The sequence below is a fragment of the Ostrinia nubilalis genome, chromosome 23 (genome assembly GCF_963855985.1).
Source record: "Ostrinia nubilalis chromosome 23, ilOstNubi1.1, whole genome shotgun sequence".
NCBI classification, from domain to species: Eukaryota; Metazoa; Arthropoda; class Insecta; order Lepidoptera; family Crambidae; genus Ostrinia; species Ostrinia nubilalis.
The window spans coordinates 7,387,496-7,404,746 of NC_087110.1; the positions used below are offsets into that span (position 1 = coordinate 7,387,496).

The window sequence follows — 17,251 nt, forward strand, 5'->3', positions numbered from 1 at the left end:
TAAAAAGGGGAATTTCTATGGTTTTGTTGTGCGTACTTGACGAGTGTGTACTCACAACTTGGAATGGTTTGTTTTTTATGAATTTACTGAAATACTGATAGCCAATACGCGGACTGAAGAACGAACGCATGCTGCCAGTGTCGATCATCATGCGAGCATCCAGTTCCGGTAGGTAAATATATGGTAATGTTAATTCCGGATCGCAATTAATGTTTATCTGTTCGGTTCTTTGATGGAGGCTGTTTCGTGAAAATCCTGTTGGAATTCAGTTTCCCGGGTTTCCTCGGGAGTTTTCTCGAAATCAGGGTAATACTGTTCACTGTACATGTTATTATATTTGTCTATAGGGTATTCATAGTAATATTGATCGTAATACGACTGTTCTGATTCGTCGTAGTTCAGAACATTTAAGTTTGTTTCATTTACATTGTTTGGTTTTGTAGCCGTACGCATAGACACGTCGGTCAGCTGCATACGTGGCGGCTGGACTTGTTGGGCTTGCTGAGCACCGAACTGTGGCTTATAGCCGAATTGAGGCGGTTTGTAACCGAATTGCTAAGGAGGATGTCTATAGCCAAACTGCTGGGGCGGTCTATATCCGAACTGCTGTGGAGGCCTGTAGCCGAACTGCTGCGGCGGCCTGAAACCTGGTTGTTGCGGAGGCTTGAAATAGCCGAATTGTTGTAAAGGTTTATTTCCATATTTATTTATTTATTTACACTTTTGCACATACAAGTTCATACAACTGTACAGTGGCGGACTTAATGCCAGGTGGCATTATCTGCCAGTCAACCACAGGTCGAGTAGAGAGACTAAGGCGGTGTAATAAATATGACGTTTAATTAATATACTTACATAGCATTAGATAAAATAAATAACATACGAATACAATATATTAATATTATACACCTAGATACATAAACATAATAATAATATTGGCGTACACATAACACATGTCAGAGATAAGAGAAAAAAAAAAGTTTTAGTCTTTGAAATAGTTGCGCAGAGCCTTTTTGAATGTAAATTTGGAGGTTACTTTTCGCAAACTCGCCGGAAGGCCGTTCCAGAGCCGTACTGCTGAGACTGAGAAGGAGTTAGACATGAAGCCGGTGGTGTGGCGAGGGGTGACAAGCTGAAGAGTCTGATTAGAGCGAAGATTTCTATTGTGAGTAGAATGAAGGTACTGGAACATCTCTTTTAGATAAGGTGGAGAGTCCGGATTGAAGAGAATCGAGTGAAGCATACAGAGAGAACGAATGTTTCTACGCTGTCTAATGGGAAGCCATCCAAGCTGTGAGCGAAAAGACGAGATGTGGTCAAACTTACGGAGGCCGAAAATAAATCTGATGCAGTTGTTCAGGAGGCGGTCCAACTTGTTCAGAAGTTCCTGTGAGATGTCCGTACAACATATATCACCATAATCAAGAATAGGCAGGATCAGGGACCGCACAAGCAAGGTCTTTGTGCTGGAGGGTAGAAAGTTTTTGAAGCGGTACAGTGCCCGCAGTGTGCCAATCACCTTTCTGCTGGTTTCCTTGACATGCTGAGACCAACTCAGAGTGCTATCAATGACGAGTCCAAGATTTTTCACATACGGAGAATAGTTAACAACAACTCCGTCAAAGACAACATTAGGAGCCGATCCCAGATCCAATTTAGCCAGTTGCCTAGAGCCCCCTAGCACTATCGCCTGACACTTGCCGGGATTGACCCTTACTCTGAACCTACCAGACTAATCAGCAATACTGCGAAGGTCTGAATTTAGCTGTGAGACTGCATCAGAAATATTAGAGGGTTCAGCTTGTACGTAAAGTTGGAGGTCGTCAGCGTAGAGATGAAAGGATGAAGAAAGGTGAGAAGTAAGGATGTTAATGAAGACAGAAAAAAGGATGGGTGAGAGTATACCTCCTTGAGGCACGCCGGTTGCAAGATCTCTCCATTCCGAGCATGTTCGACCGACTCGCACCGCCTGTCTCCGACCGCGGAGATAAGATGAGAACCATTCCGCAGCCGATGGAGAGACTCCAAGGTGGGATAGAATGGCAAGAAGGATGTCATGGTCCACCGTGTTAAAAGCGTTTGAGAAGTCTATTAAGACTAGTACAGTCCTCCATGCCAGATCTGACATCATCCACTATTTTTAGGAGCGCAGTTGTAGTGCTATGTCCTGGGCGGAAGCCAGACTGAAATTGGCTAAGGAGACGGTTTTCGAGTACAAAGTTTTAAAACTGTTTGTGAGCTGCCGCTTCAAGAACTTTAGAAAGAAAGGGTAGAATGGAGATAGGACGAAATTGGTTTAAGGTAGTAGGGTTGGAGAGTTTGGGCAAAGGAATGACATGAGCCAGACGCCAAGCGGAGGGGAAACACCCACGGTCAAAGAAGGAGTTAATGACATGGGTGATGGCAGGAAGTAAGTTATCCAGGATCATGAGTATCATCGCTCTACTAACCTCATCCGGGCCAACAGCTTTCGATTTAATAGAGAGGATGATCTTTTTGGTCTCATCAACGGTGACAGGGGAGAATGAAAAGGAGCTATGTGTGGAAATAGGAAGAGAGTTTAAATAGGAGATCGTAGAGAGCTTAGTAGTGACGTCCAAAAGAGTGGCCGAAGAAAAGTGTATAATATACACTTTTCTTCGGCACTATACTTCGGTATAATATACACCGTATATTCAGCTCGTTGGGAGTGAAGGATGAGGAAGGAGTAATACAAGATGCCTTGCCAAGACCAAGTGATTTTAAAAATTTCCAGACATCAGAACTAGAAGAGGAGAGCACGTTATCATGGAAATAACGGCGTTTCGCTGCTCTAATTAAGTTGTTGCAACGGTTCCTGGCACGTTTGTACGCGCTCCACCTATCACTAGATCGATTATCCTTAAAGCTGCGGAATGCCCGATCACGTTTCGCCTTTTGCCGCACGCACTGCGCTAGTAATCCACTGTGGGCGTTTAACGCGAACGGATCGCAGCGGGGCATGCTCGTCAAACAGCTGCAGTATTAGGCCATTAAGAATACTGACTTTACTGTCAATATCATCAGCACGAGCAATAGGACTATAATCAAGTGACGATAAGTCGAGTTGGAGCTTCGCTTGATCGATCCTGGCAAGGCTTCGAAGGAAAACGGTCTCGGGTTTATATTTGGGCGGTCGGAGCTTGTAGCAGAGAAAAATGAGATCGTGCCGTGAGAAACCCGGCGCGAGCAATTGCCCATGCCTGGATGCGAGCTCAGGAGAAGAAACGAGGATCAGATCTAATCAAGTGTCATCAGTCTCAATGTTGTGATGAGTAGGTGTTCGCGCAGTGCGCTTACAACCTTTTTTCACCCCGCGCCGGACGTCACTATCGCCAATGCCTCCAAACAGGAAGTAAAGAACATCACTAGCGGCGTCGTCCGGCCATCTTTACCTTTGGATCGAATCCTCGAGCGCGTAGCTCGTATATTTTTCTACATTTTTACCATTGTAAACGCAGCACATATGAAGATTAAACTAATCCTTATGTAAAAAAGGACTCTTATTTGAAATCCTGAACAGTAGGCTCCAGCGGTAAGTTAGACATGTTGACAGATTCAAGGATGGACAGAAGCTTACCAGTCTGTGGAGTTGGCTTGAGCAAATCAGTGTTAAAATCACCCATGACTATAACATGCGCATACTCGGAACATATTGATTCCAACACGGACTCCAGTTTGGGGAAGTAGTGGACAGAAGGCGGGCAATATACGACTCCCAGTACAGCCTTAGCGCCCTTTACGAGCACCTCGAGAAACATATCGCACCCCCCCTGGAAGAAGTATGCAAGTCCACTTGTGCGTTATTTTTTTTATTGCACTAAAAAATCGAGAAGGAGTTAATACATATTGTCAATTTTTTTCATAATTTTTCTCTTAAAAATGAAGAAATTATGCACAAATATGTAAAATATTGCAACATTAAAATATCTAAATTTCCATTAGAAAAACGAAGTAAATATTTTTGCATTTAATTGTTTAATAAAGTTCCGTATGAATAATAGCATATTAATATTTACATACATCTTCCACGAAGACTTTAAAAAACATTTTCGCGTATCTATTGTTGCATACTTATTTTAGGATATTATTTGGTGGGTATCGTGGTGCAAGTTCAGTTGCGTAGTTTTTCCACGAAACTTTTGTGCACATTATGCTGGTAATTTTGTGCAAGTCTAGATGCCTAATTCTTCCACGAAGCTTTTATTCGCATTATAATACATAACAATTGATACGTTATTTTCCACGTAGATATATTTGTGCAAGTCTAGTTGCTAATATTTTGCGAAACTTTTGGCGATATTGATACATTTATTTAGATGTAATTAAGACATTAACAAAGCACAAATTAACTTAGTTTCAGTAATTTAAGTATCCAATCCACTACTTTTTGCACTAAATACCCCTGTAAGACTGTGTGTTTATCAAAAATTCGTCGCAATGATTACTTACCACGTGGTAAAATTATCGGTCTTTATGAGTACAAGATCCATTTTAAATTCTGTCTCTCTCTTCAGTGAATCGTTATCGTAGTTATCATGATAAATTTTCATCTTTCCAGAGCCGCATGAGTTCATTTATCAGCTTATGCGTGTATTGCCAGCGTGACAAGGTATGTATCTATACGTCTTTTGGAGCAGTAAGCAACAATCGGTGTGTCCCCAATTATAGAATGACACAAGTTTATATGTATTTTAAGGATTATTGTAATCAAAAGGACATACTCGTAATGGTCAGACGTTTAAAAATGCAACAACCTGATACAAAACTGTTGCCATCTTTTCGTATGTATGATGAGCGAATACTGACTGTATTCTTTTCAGGTGGTACCTGATCGACCGGACGCCAACCTTCCGCGGACCTCCACAGATTGGACTTGCCACTGGAATGTAGTGCCTATCCTAGTGTTGACGCTATTTGTCCAGTAAATTGCATTTATTTCCAGGCCTTATGAAACTTCTGGCTCAGACAAAGTTCCTATCCTGTTTGCTTCACAGGTCCGGCCACTCTTCAACAAAGCGTTTAAAAGCACCTATAAGTTTTGGACCAAATAAAAACTGTTCTTTCTTTCTTTATAGGTTCAGCCAAACCAACGCAATCTCAAGCGATCAGCCGTGCAGTGATGGCGATTAGACTTAGGGTTCGGCCAAACCAACGCGATCACAGCGCGATCAGCTGGCGTGCAGCGATGGCGACCAGACCTAAATGCATTGTTCGCCATCGCTGCACGCCGGTTGATCGAGTGTGAACCTTATAGGATTTGGAAGTGATGTCACCAACGAGTTCAATGTGGGTAGCTTTTGTAGTCATGCAGACAATAAATATCACTATATTATGGCTTCTATATTTTTTTAATATCTATAGTTTTGTTCCCTTGGACATCAAAATTTAAAAGGGTCCTTCAAAATCGTCTCCCTTGTTCATGAATTGTCTAGATTGAGATACTTGCTGTTCTGGTAAATCTACCATTATTTGTACTTTGGCAGTAGCATTCAATTTAGCACAATTGAAACATCTGTGCACGTATTTTCTCGCCAATGGTTTCGCCTTGATAATCCAAAATGTGGAGCTGTATCAGCTTTCTTATGAATTATAGTATTAATTATTATAAACGTTTTCGACTTTCTCCACGACGCGGTTTGCGACAATAGATTTCCAACTATTATTCGTCTCTCCAGACAGCTAGGCGATCACAATAGAAAAACCTGTTCACAGTGTTCGAAAATCTGTGAGGTTGGTATTCTTCACATTACTTCTTCTCATTTGCTTCATCCAGTTTACTCAAAGCACCACATAGCTCAAGACGTGGTAAAAAATAGTTTTTAGAGAGCACTTGAGTTTTTTTAGCAATTAATTTCGTTTTAAATCCTTCATCTAGTTGATAGTGAACGGCTGCAGTTTATTGCACTCACAGAGGCATCGCTAAATTCATTGTATTGTATTTTTACTCGGCCTGCATCCAACGCCTTCCCGCTACCTTTATCAGGTCGTCGGACCACCTTGTGGATGGATGTCCTAACGCTGCGTTTTCCGGTACGTGGTGTCCGCTCCATAACCTTGCCTGCCCCATCGGCCGTCAGTTCTGCGTACTATGTGCTTCCAACCGCGCGATGTGGGAGTCATTGGGGGAGGCCTATGTTCAGCAGTGGACGTCCTGTGGCTGAAATGATGATGATGTATTTTTTCTCTCTATCTATAGATAGTATACCAACCTATATCTGTATTTTGTCAATGTGAATCAAATCCTGCCGTATCTTAATCCAATCTTTTTCTAATGAGTTACTTATCTTTCCATCCTTACTAGTTTTTTATCAGCCAAAGTTTTTTTTTTAAACTAATAAATACTTTCTATTCTATTTCCATTAGAATCTTAGCCATGACTGTACTTAACGCTAAGCTCCAGCCAAGGGGATCAAAAAGATTGATCAGATGTATCAGATAAAATGTTACGTTTCATGGTTGGTTTTGCAATTTGTGGTATATTCACATTGTATTGAAATCTGTGCTCAAATTCCATTCAATACCCAATGCTTGGACTGTTCCATCAAGGTTCATAAAACTACTTTAGCACTAGCTTATATTTTGTTGTCTTCTATTGACTTCATAAACTCAACGCAGAACTAGGTAGCAAAAGGTATTTGACCGCAATTGCATGTGATGTTAAGTGAGATGCAGTATAAGATGATAGATATCTACCTGTAAGTGCCTATAAGGTCCGGTATAGTGCTCAGGAGAGACAGCAGCAGGCAGCGACCTGTTCGCATTATAAAAGAGTTTATCGAAACGCTTAGTGCAAGCTGGTGGAATGTCGACAATGTAGGAATGATACGTTAACCAGCGTCTGATGATGGAAGGGGGCTGGTTGAATTATGTAGGTCGTGTAATTCCTTCGCACATTATCTGAAGTGTAAACTGGTGGATGGTCACATCAGATGTATTATTATCTGCTCTGTAAGTTCTCATTAAATTATAGCATTATAGCTTCAATTGACCAGTCCACTCCTGATAAAAGGTCGGTGATATAAAAATATATTGTTTTATTATTTTATAAAAATCGGTACTCCGGTAATCCGAATCATTTTTTGTCACATAAATCTGAAGATCATCTTCATAATGTCATCTACGAGTATGAAGCAAACACGTTTCATCTCATTATAATATTTCTCGGGTTTTCTTGCAGCTGGGAACCTTCAAGCAGTTCGTTATTCAGTGAAATATAAATCGGACCTTAACACAAATCATCAAATATTATAATCGTGCGCGAGTTGTCTCCGTATTATTCCAGACGACCGCATGATGAGTTAAGTATACTGTCAGTCTTGTTTCTTTTTCTTTTTCAGGTAGGTATCTCTTTTATTAAAAAAAATCTGTGTGTTCGTTAATCTTTTTTCAGGTCTAGTGATTTCTGTAACTTCCTTTCTAATTGAACGGACCTGTGAGTGGTTATGTTTCTGGGTTTTCAAGGGAAAGGAGGCAAACGAGCAGAATCACCAGATGGTAAGTGTTTACCCGCCGCCCATAGACACCCGCTCCTCGGTGAGTTACAGGTGCGTTGATTTATCTTTAAAGTATTAGAATCTGCTCTTAAAGGTTTTACGTCGTATTGGTCCGCAAATACTGCAAACGGCAGTTCATTCCTCGGTTTGGTGTCTGCAAATGGTGATTGTGGATTTTCTGTTTTAAATGGTAACTTTATAAAATATATATCTACCGCTTCCGTAAAAAAAAATGTCCTGAAGCAGTGGTTGGGTTAATACTGGGGAGTGTAAAACTATAAAAGTGCTTTATAAAAGCCTACTTGCAAAAATAAATGAGTTTTATGCCCATTTTCACCATTAATCCCAAATTTTTAAGTGACCCCTATAAAAACAAAATTCCTGTTATGTATCACCATAGAGGTCACTTACAAATTAGGGATTGATGGTGAAAACGGGCATTAGTTCTTTTGATAGCTCGTCTCTCCCTAAAAATGCAATTTCCGAAAATTATAATATAGTTATGCAAAAATATTGTAACTTTTTGATTTTGAATAAAGCTATAATTTTAAATACTACCTTAAGTAATGTAATTGTCCACAAGGTAAAAGTACGTTATCCTTTTTACGAATTTATTTCAATACGAATAGTTCGAGGAAAAACTACGTAAACTACACTTACACGTTGAATGCACGACTAAATCTGAACGCCAATAAGTGGTTATCTGCAATAATACCAAACAGCATGTTTTCCTTTACATGTCAACAATGCAATATTCATAATTACAACAACAAGTGTTAAAATTTGTTTCGCGGAATAAGTACGCAACGCTCTTTTTTAAGTTTTTCTCAAAACCTATTAAGTGTATTTTAAATATAAATACATAGGCCCCTCACAGACATTTTTAGCTATCTTTTGATGTATAACACATATTTTTAATAATGGTAATAAATTTTTAGGACAGTTTTTTTACGCTCCTGAAAAGTTGGCATTTTTCACTTGCGTACTTATTCCAGGAAGGGTGCGATATATTCGATGGAGTTAGAATAATCACCGGGAGTAGTATGAATGATTTTAAAGGGAATATCGCCCCGAAGGTAAATGGCGACACCGCCTGACATGTAGAGATGGAGGCTGAAGCGATGTTGGGGAGTCCAAGATTATCCTTCAGTATCGTCAGGGTGGCTGACAGTGGGTCTTCATTGTCGACGTCAGGTACACCGGTGATGAGTATTTACTGCGGTGCCTTGCCTCGATGCCGTCCACGACTCTGCTGACCTCCTGAATTTGCCGTCTCAGAAGATCCACAACACCCAGCGTGTGCTCACGGAATGTGTAGAACTCGCGGGACAGGGACTTCAAGTTCTCAGATTGTGCCGGAGATGATGCCTTTGTGGCTTGGAGGTGTGCTTCAAATGGTGGTGATGGCAGGAAGTAAGTTATCCAGGATCATGAGTATCATCGCTCTACTAACCTCATCCGGGCCAACAGTTTTCGATTTAATAGAGAGGATGATCTTTTTGGTCTCATCAACGGTGACAGGGGAGAATGAAAAGGAGCTATGTGTGGAAATAGGAAGAGAGTTTAAATAGGAGATCGTAGAGAGCTTAGTAGTGACGTCCAAAAGAGTGGCCGAAGAAAAGTGTATAATATACACTTTTCTTCGGCACTATACTTCGGTATAATATACACCGTATATTCAGCTCGTTGGGAGTGAAGGATGAGGAAGGAGTAATACAAGATGCCTTGCCAAGACCAAGTGATTTTAAAAATTTCCAGACATCAGAACTAGAAGAGGAGAGCACGTTATCATGGAAATAACGGCGTTTCGCTGCTCTAATTAAGTTGTTGCAACGGTTCCTGGCACGTTTGTACGCGCTCCACCTATCACTAGATCGATTATCCTTAAAGCTGCGGAATGCCCGATCACGTTTCGCCTTTTGCCGCACGCACTGCGCTAGTAATCCACTGTGGGCGTTTAACGCGAACGGATCGCAGCGGGGCATGCTCGTCAAACAGCTGCAGTATTAGGCCATTAAGAATACTGACTTTACTGTCAATATCATCAGCACGAGCAATAGGACTATAATCAAGTGACGATAAGTCGAGTTGGAGCTTCGCTTGATCGATCCTGGCAAGGCTTCGAAGGAAAACGGTCTCGGGTTTATATTTGGGCGGTCGGAGCTTGTAGCAGAGAAAAATGAGATCGTGCCGTGAGAAACCCGGCGCGAGCAATTGCCCATGCCTGGATGCGAGCTCAGGAGAAGAAACGAGGATCAGATCTAATCAAGTGTCATCAGTCTCAATGTTGTGATGAGTAGGTGTTCGCGCAGTGCGCTTACAACCTTTTTTCACCCCGCGCCGGACGTCACTATCGCCAATGCCTCCAAACAGGAAGTAAAGAACATCACTAGCGGCGTCGTCCGGCCATCTTTACCTTTGGATCGAATCCTCGAGCGCGTAGCTCGTATATTTTTCTACATTTTTACCATTGTAAACGCAGCACATATGAAGATTAAACTAATCCTTATGTAAAAAAGGACTCTTATTTGAAATCCTGAACAGTAGGCTCCAGCGGTAAGTTAGACATGTTGACAGATTCAAGGATGGACAGAAGCTTACCAGTCTGTGGAGTTGGCTTGAGCAAATCAGTGTTAAAATCACCCATGACTATAACATGCGCATACTCGGAACATATTGATTCCAACACGGACTCCAGTTTGGGGAAGTAGTGGACAGAAGGCGGGCAATATACGACTCCCAGTACAGCCTTAGCGCCCTTTACGAGCACCTCGAGAAACATATATTCGATGGAGTTAGAATAATCACCGGGAGTAGTATGAATGATTTTAAAGGGAATATCGCCCCGAAGGTAAATGGCGACACCGCCTGACATGTAGAGATGGAGGCTGAAGCGATGTTGGGGAGTCCAAGATTATCCTTCAGTATCGTCAGGGTGGCTGACAGTGGGTCTTCATTGTCGACGTCAGGTACACCGGTGATGAGTATTTACTGCGGTGCCTTGCCTCGATGCCGTCCACGACTCTGCTGACCTCCTGAATTTGCCGTCTCAGAAGATCCACAACACCCAGCGTGTGCTCACGGAATGTGTAGAACTCGCGGGACAGGGACTTCAAGTTCTCAGATTGTGCCGGAGATGATGCCTTTGTGGCTTGGAGGTGTGCTTCAAATGGTGGTGATGGCAGGAAGTAAGTTATCCAGGATCATGAGTATCATCGCTCTACTAACCTCATCCGGGCCAACAGTTTTCGATTTAATAGAGAGGATGATCTTTTTGGTCTCATCAACGGTGACAGGGGAGAATGAAAAGGAGCTATGTGTGGAAATAGGAAGAGAGTTTAAATAGGAGATCGTAGAGAGCTTAGTAGTGACGTCCAAAAGAGTGGCCGAAGAAAAGTGTATAATATACACTTTTCTTCGGCACTATACTTCGGTATAATATACACCGTATATTCAGCTCGTTGGGAGTGAAGGATGAGGAAGGAGTAATACAAGATGCCTTGCCAAGACCAAGTGATTTTAAAAATTTCCAGACATCAGAACTAGAAGAGGAGAGCACGTTATCATGGAAATAACGGCGTTTCGCTGCTCTAATTAAGTTGTTGCAACGGTTCCTGGCACGTTTGTACGCGCTCCACCTATCACTAGATCGATTATCCTTAAAGCTGCGGAATGCCCGATCACGTTTCGCCTTTTGCCGCACGCACTGCGCTAGTAATCCACTGTGGGCGTTTAACGCGAACGGATCGCAGCGGGGCATGCTCGTCAAACAGCTGCAGTATTAGGCCATTAAGAATACTGACTTTACTGTCAATATCATCAGCACGAGCAATAGGACTATAATCAAGTGACGATAAGTCGAGTTGGAGCTTCGCTTGATCGATCCTGGCAAGGCTTCGAAGGAAAACGGTCTCGGGTTTATATTTGGGCGGTCGGAGCTTGTAGCAGAGAAAAATGAGATCGTGCCGTGAGAAACCCGGCGCGAGCAATTGCCCATGCCTGGATGCGAGCTCAGGAGAAGAAACGAGGATCAGATCTAATCAAGTGTCATCAGTCTCAATGTTGTGATGAGTAGGTGTTCGCGCAGTGCGCTTACAACCTTTTTTCACCCCGCGCCGGACGTCACTATCGCCAATGCCTCCAAACAGGAAGTAAAGAACATCACTAGCGGCGTCGTCCGGCCATCTTTACCTTTGGATCGAATCCTCGAGCGCGTAGCTCGTATATTTTTCTACATTTTTACCATTGTAAACGCAGCACATATGAAGATTAAACTAATCCTTATGTAAAAAAGGACTCTTATTTGAAATCCTGAACAGTAGGCTCCAGCGGTAAGTTAGACATGTTGACAGATTCAAGGATGGACAGAAGCTTACCAGTCTGTGGAGTTGGCTTGAGCAAATCAGTGTTAAAATCACCCATGACTATAACATGCGCATACTCGGAACATATTGATTCCAACACGGACTCCAGTTTGGGGAAGTAGTGGACAGAAGGCGGGCAATATACGACTCCCAGTACAGCCTTAGCGCCCTTTACGAGCACCTCGAGAAACATATATTCGATGGAGTTAGAATAATCACCGGGAGTAGTATGAATGATTTTAAAGGGAATATCGCCCCGAAGGTAAATGGCGACACCGCCTGACATGTAGAGATGGAGGCTGAAGCGATGTTGGGGAGTCCAAGATTATCCTTCAGTATCGTCAGGGTGGCTGACAGTGGGTCTTCATTGTCGACGTCAGGTACACCGGTGATGAGTATTTACTGCGGTGCCTTGCCTCGATGCCGTCCACGACTCTGCTGACCTCCTGAATTTGCCGTCTCAGAAGATCCACAACACCCAGCGTGTGCTCACGGAATGTGTAGAACTCGCGGGACAGGGACTTCAAGTTCTCAGATTGTGCCGGAGATGATGCCTTTGTGGCTTGGAGGTGTGCTTCAAATGGTGGTGATGGCAGGAAGTAAGTTATCCAGGATCATGAGTATCATCGCTCTACTAACCTCATCCGGGCCAACAGTTTTCGATTTAATAGAGAGGATGATCTTTTTGGTCTCATCAACGGTGACAGGGGAGAATGAAAAGGAGCTATGTGTGGAAATAGGAAGAGAGTTTAAATAGGAGATCGTAGAGAGCTTAGTAGTGACGTCCAAAAGAGTGGCCGAAGAAAAGTGTATAATATACACTTTTCTTCGGCACTATACTTCGGTATAATATACACCGTATATTCAGCTCGTTGGGAGTGAAGGATGAGGAAGGAGTAATACAAGATGCCTTGCCAAGACCAAGTGATTTTAAAAATTTCCAGACATCAGAACTAGAAGAGGAGAGCACGTTATCATGGAAATAACGGCGTTTCGCTGCTCTAATTAAGTTGTTGCAACGGTTCCTGGCACGTTTGTACGCGCTCCACCTATCACTAGATCGATTATCCTTAAAGCTGCGGAATGCCCGATCACGTTTCGCCTTTTGCCGCACGCACTGCGCTAGTAATCCACTGTGGGCGTTTAACGCGAACGGATCGCAGCGGGGCATGCTCGTCAAACAGCTGCAGTATTAGGCCATTAAGAATACTGACTTTACTGTCAATATCATCAGCACGAGCAATAGGACTATAATCAAGTGACGATAAGTCGAGTTGGAGCTTCGCTTGATCGATCCTGGCAAGGCTTCGAAGGAAAACGGTCTCGGGTTTATATTTGGGCGGTCGGAGCTTGTAGCAGAGAAAAATGAGATCGTGCCGTGAGAAACCCGGCGCGAGCAATTGCCCATGCCTGGATGCGAGCTCAGGAGAAGAAACGAGGATCAGATCTAATCAAGTGTCATCAGTCTCAATGTTGTGATGAGTAGGTGTTCGCGCAGTGCGCTTACAACCTTTTTTCACCCCGCGCCGGACGTCACTATCGCCAATGCCTCCAAACAGGAAGTAAAGAACATCACTAGCGGCGTCGTCCGGCCATCTTTACCTTTGGATCGAATCCTCGAGCGCGTAGCTCGTATATTTTTCTACATTTTTACCATTGTAAACGCAGCACATATGAAGATTAAACTAATCCTTATGTAAAAAAGGACTCTTATTTGAAATCCTGAACAGTAGGCTCCAGCGGTAAGTTAGACATGTTGACAGATTCAAGGATGGACAGAAGCTTACCAGTCTGTGGAGTTGGCTTGAGCAAATCAGTGTTAAAATCACCCATGACTATAACATGCGCATACTCGGAACATATTGATTCCAACACGGACTCCAGTTTGGGGAAGTAGTGGACAGAAGGCGGGCAATATACGACTCCCAGTACAGCCTTAGCGCCCTTTACGAGCACCTCGAGAAACATATATTCGATGGAGTTAGAATAATCACCGGGAGTAGTATGAATGATTTTAAAGGGAATATCGCCCCGAAGGTAAATGGCGACACCGCCTGACATGTAGAGATGGAGGCTGAAGCGATGTTGGGGAGTCCAAGATTATCCTTCAGTATCGTCAGGGTGGCTGACAGTGGGTCTTCATTGTCGACGTCAGGTACACCGGTGATGAGTATTTACTGCGGTGCCTTGCCTCGATGCCGTCCACGACTCTGCTGACCTCCTGAATTTGCCGTCTCAGAAGATCCACAACACCCAGCGTGTGCTCACGGAATGTGTAGAACTCGCGGGACAGGGACTTCAAGTTCTCAGATTGTGCCGGAGATGATGCCTTTGTGGCTTGGAGGTGTGCTTCAAACTCGGCCATCATTTTCATGAGCGACTGCTCGAGTGCGTGCTGGGTTTCTACAATGCTCCCAAGGCCGTCCATGATAAAGTGCAGCTGACTCGGTTCGTTTGTGCAGTAGAGTGAATGTGTGAAACAGTCGCCGGCAGGTATGTGCACTTATTTCACCAAATACACATTAGATGACTTTCACTCCAATATATGTTGTAAAGCGAAGTATTATGAGTATTTATTGGTGGAATTTGTTATGAAAATGTCCTTATAACTATTTTTAAAATAGTTTTTTCTGGGGAGCTGATGTTAACGTGTTTGCCGACTACCGCCGAAAAAAACGCCATATTGCTGGAAGGGTTTGTAGCCTTGATTAGGCGGAAGGCCAAATTTAAATTGTGGAGGAATTATCGATTTGAAAGCATTAGAGCTGACAAAATGAGGCTGATTGCCTGAAAATTTCTGTTGAGTTGGCGTAAACGAATTGTTAGGTTTGGGTTGCGAATGTATTTTGAAAAATATTAGGATCATTTTATGATGCCCTGTAATAGGCGTGTGTGTGATCTACGCTTCTGACACATTATAAGTAGTTAAAGAGAAGCTGCTTTCATAAAGTTATTTTAAAAATAAGCGAAGTGCGCACTCGACTGGGTGTAATTTGTTTACACGCAGAAAACTGATTGCGAAAATCCGAATAAAATCTTTCCGAAAGCCGGTGGAAAATTGAATTTTTAAGCCCATACGCGGGCTTTTATGTTGCGGGTACTCGTAGTTTTGTTTTGGTAAACGCTGCGGGTCTACCCGCGCCGCGCGCGTCGTCTACGTTCTCTATCTCTGTCTCTCTCGTGGAGCGCGCTTTAGTAAGGGAGTAAAAGGGAAGGATATAGACTAAAATGTTTGTCTTGTATTGCGGAATAGAACCTCTGTGGTGATAATTCAGTTGCCGGACGGTCGCAAAGTTTTGGGCCGTCCGAAATGTCGCTGTGTCCGAGTATTTTCGTAGGCCGCGGATAAAATGGATCAAATATGGACTCAGCTCTTTTGGCGGTGCATTTAGCAGGATAGGAGTCTGTTTGCAGACCTTATGTTTAAAGGTTTGATGTCAATTTAAAATGAGATGGAGTGTTTTAATGAAACAGTTAACTATGGAAAAGTTATTCCACTATGCTATGTTTTTTCGGAACCTTAAACCGCTACGTTATTGGTTTCTAGATACTAAGCTTTCAGGTATTAAATAGTTTCAGTAATTGTGGTGATAAAACAAAAACTTATGTATAACTTTTTAAAATTTAAATCATATTTTCTTAGAGACTTAAATGCTGGTCTAGTTTTATTGTTAAGATTTTTAAAAATTGTAATAAGTTATAAGGGGTCATCCATAAAGTACGTCACACGTAAAGAGGGGGGGAGGGGGTTGACAAAGTGTGACATGGTGTGACAAGGGGTGGGAGGGGTCCTAAGTTTCGTGACATCACATTTCAATTGTTTTAAATATTTGATATAATGTTGATTTCATAAAAAAATGTACTTAATTTAAATGGAAATAAAACTAATTTCGGAACTGCTGTTAATTTAATAATTTTTCGATGTGAAATTGCAAAACATGTGACGTCACACTAGGGAGTGGGGGGTATTAGAAATGTGACCACCTGTGACAAGGACGGAGGGGGGGTAAAAAAATCATGAAATTCGTGTGACGTACTTTATGGATGGCCCCTAAGGAGTAAATTATTTCAGTCTGTGAATATTTACTAATAGTTTTGTTATGACTAATTCGTTTGTTCGTTTGTTACAGTCAAATGACGTCCACTGTTGGACAAAGGCCTCCCTCAAGGTTTTCCACAATGAACGGTTCTGCGCTGCCCGCATCCAGGCTCTTCCCGCGACCTTTACAGATCGTCGGTCCACCTAGTAAGAGGCCTGCCCACGCTACGTCTTCCAGCCCGTGGTCGCCACTCGAGAACTTTTCTGCCCCAGCCACTGCCACTTTATTTTAGCAATTCTGCGAGCTATATCGGTCACTTTGGTTCTCCTGCGGATCTCCTCATTTCTGATTCAATCACGCGGGGAGTATTACTAATTATTATTAATAATATCGATATCAATACCAGTGTTGACTGGTTATGAGATAAAGCTGATAATTGATAACAAATTCGCGTCATAGGAAAAATTATAATATTATATTATGATACTTAAGATTATCGGAAACAAGATAAATTATTTATCAACAGATTACTATCAGTGATAATTTTTCGCATATTGATCAATTGTGGTTTTTAAGTAACAATTTAGTGATAAAAAAGTCTAGGTGTACCTAGATATTTTTTCGGAGCTGTTATAGAGGTAGCAACTGAGTATTTTGATAATAATATTTAGGTGATTATTATGTAAGTATGTGCTATAGGTATACATGACATACATTGTAACTATGAAGGCATAGAGACCTCCGCAGCTCCGGTTGAAGGTTAAAGTCACATTACAGAAAGGAATTCTGAGTTAGAACCCATGAAATTTGGAGTAAATTCGGATTCTCGATCTTGAATGGAGACCACTTCTTACAAACATCCTCCTGCTTGATAGACCGACGACTTACAGAAGATAGTGGCAGTGGAATCTTCTTCTTAGCGTGTCGACAACAAACCTACACAGTGTCAGCCCAAAACTCCGCTACAAGAGTGGCGTTGTCAGCAGCATTCATTAAATCCTCCTGAGTGCAGTTGCTTGGGCACTCATGGCACTACATCAGTGCTTCATCGACTGGGGAAGTAAACCGCACCTGCACTCCAGTGGAATGATAAAAGCGGAAGATCAAGCTGCGACTTTAATATGTCCAGCCGTGGATGCTATTCCCTAAAATATGACATGTTATTGGGCACTAACGTAAGTTCCTCTATTAGGCTCAAAATATTAAAACTAACTGCCCCGTCAAAGTTCGTATCAGCCACGTTCATGATTTTTAACACGCTTTTATTAGGTCGTCGTGTAGGTATGTAACTAACTATGTAATGGAATCTAGGAATCTGAATTACACGCTTTTC

At 42.4% G+C, this 17,251-nt stretch overlaps 1 long non-coding RNA gene across 1 annotated transcript; it reads right to left on the reverse strand.

The window, feature by feature from the left end:
• Nucleotides 1–15,727: 15,727 nt before the first annotated feature.
• Nucleotides 15,728–15,929, reverse strand: LOC135083485 (uncharacterized). The gene is made up of 2 exons (XR_010259621.1): nucleotides 15,860–15,929; nucleotides 15,728–15,829 (listed from the first exon to the last, which is right to left on the reverse strand). It is a non-coding gene; the product is annotated as an uncharacterized LOC135083485 (long non-coding RNA).
• Between the last annotated feature and the right edge of the window lie 1,322 nt (nucleotides 15,930–17,251).